Here is a 2,500-nt window from a genome sequence, read left to right as displayed (position 1 = left end):
GAAAGCAAGAGTTTCCCCGATGCTGCCGGGAAAAACGCTCCCCGGGATGGCCGGGTGAGATGACCCGGCGGCCCGCGACGGGTCATTCAATTCCATGCCCCGTCAACATAACTCCCGATGTACTGTTTGCTTTTTCGGAAGAAGAGATCCATCCCCCCATCCTCGGCCAGCCAAAAACGCTCCAATTAATGGCCGGGTGAGATGACCCGGCGGCCCGCGACGCGTCATTCAAATCACTGCCCTATCGGCTACAACTGCTGATGGGTGGGATTAGAGGCCTGCCATGGTGGTGAGGGGCGGCGAGGACCGTGAAAGCTAGAGTTTTTCAGAGGCTGCCGGGAAAAAGGCCCCTCGGGTGGCGGGGTGCGAGGACCAGGCGCGTCATTCAATTCTCTTCCCTATCAACTTGGCTCCCGTTGGCGGGATTGGAGGCCTACTGTTTGTTACAGGGCTAAAATCGTCAGGGGAAGAGCTGACGAAACAATGCTGGTTTGGATGCAGGGGGTAGTGTTGGAATCGGCAGCGCGGACAAAATCGGCAAAGTCGACAAAAAAGACTGTTGGTCTGGACATCGGGGCAGCGGCAGCCATGCCGACAGGGGGGGAAATCGGCAGCGCAGATTTGTGCAGCTGCAGGTTCGTCGGGGAAATCGGCAGCGCAGATTTTTCGATGAACATGGGCTGGAAGATGGACTGTCCAGGCCAGGCAGGGAAATTCGTCAAGGGGACACGCTGACGAAACAGCGCTGGTTTAGACACGGTGGGTGCAGTGTTGGAATCGGCAGCGCCGACGAAATCGGCAAAGTCGGCAGAATCGGCAGCGGGTGCTGGCGATGAGTCTGGACGATTTATAGTCCAGGGCTTGATGGAAAAGACTGTTGGTCCAGACAATGGGGCAGTGGCAGCGCGGATTTGTGCAGCTGCAGGTTCGTCGGGGAAAATCGGCAGCGCAGATTTTTCGACGAACAGGGGCTGGGCGCTGGACTGGCCGGGCCAGGCAGGAAAATTCGTCAGGGGGCCACGCTGACGAAAACAGGGGCTGCGGAGTGGAAAATCGGCAGCGCAGATTTTTCGACGAACAGGGGCTGGACCGGCCGGGCCAGGCAGGAAAATTCGTCAGGGGGGCACGCTGACGAAAAGAGGGGCTGCCGCGTGGAAAATCGGCAGCGCAGATTTTTCGACGAACAGGGGCTGGACCGGCCGGGCCAGGCAGGAAAATTCGTCAGGGGGGCACGCTGACGAAAAGAGGGGCTGCCGCGTGGAAAATCGGCAGCGCAGATTTTTCGACGAACAGGGGCTGGACCGGCCGGGCCAGGCAGGAAAATTCGTCAGGGGGGCACGCTGACGAAAAGAGGGGCTGCCGCGTGGAAAATCGGCAGCGCAGATTTTTCGACGAACAGGGGCTGGACCGGCCGGGCCAGGCAGGAAAATTCGTCAGGGGGGCACGCTGACGAAAAGAGGGGCTGCCGCGTGGAAAATCGGCAGCGCAGATTTTTCGACGAACATTCGTCAGGGGGGCACGCTGACGAAAAGAGGGGCTGCCGCGTGGAAAATCGGCAGCGCAGATTTTTCGACGAACATTCGTCAGGGGGGCACGCTGAGGAAAACAGGGGCTGCCGCGTGGAAAATCGGCAGCGCAGATTTTTCGACGAACAGGGGCTGGATGCTGGACCGGCCGGGCCAGGCAGGAAAATTCGTCAGGGGGGCACGCTGACGAAAAGAGGGGCTGCCGCGTGGAAAATCGGCAGCGCAGATTTTTCGACGAACAGGGGCTGGACTGGCCGGGCCAGGCAGGAAAATTCGTCAGGGGGGCACGCTGACGAAAAGAGGGGCTGCCGCGTGGAAAATCGGCAGTGCAGATTTTTCGACGAACAGGGGCTGGACGCTGGACTGGGCCAGGCAGGAAAATTCGTCAGGGGGGCACGCTGACGAAAACAGGGGCTGCCGCGTGGAATGGCAGCCTACACGCAGATGCGAATTCGGCAGCGCACGATGGCTTGAGCAGGTCATGGGTTCGACTTGGCGCGATCTGAAACCTGGACGAGGGACTGTCGACGCTGGACGAGCCAGCGCGGTGGCCTGTCGTGCCCCGTTCAGGGGGGGCCTGCCGCGGAGACAGCCCTCGCGGGCTCGACAGCGCAGGCCAGCGTCCCCGACGTCGCTGGCCGCGGCAGGCGAGCTGCCGGGGTTCCCGCATTCCTACAAGAAAACGTCGTGCTTTCCACATGAAACCAATCCAGTAAAATCAGCCATATTTTTATGAGGCTGCCCACTGAATTTGGGGTCATTCCGGGCCGGTTCCTAGTTTTGCGGATTTACTCGATTTCTAATGGTAGGAAAATTAAAACAAATACTTCCCGACCTCGAAAAATTCTGGGAAAATTAATGAAGGTGGATTGGATTTTTGCCAACCTCTGTGCAAAATTTCAGCTCAAAATACCAAGAAATGAATTTTTTAGAGGGGGGGTGACAGCTGGGACCTAGTAGTGTCTCCCCCTGCC

The sequence above is a fragment of the Populus nigra genome, chromosome 2 (genome assembly GCF_951802175.1).
Source record: "Populus nigra chromosome 2, ddPopNigr1.1, whole genome shotgun sequence".
Taxonomy (NCBI): Eukaryota; Viridiplantae; Streptophyta; class Magnoliopsida; order Malpighiales; family Salicaceae; genus Populus; species Populus nigra.
This window is presented reverse-complemented; position numbering follows the sequence as displayed.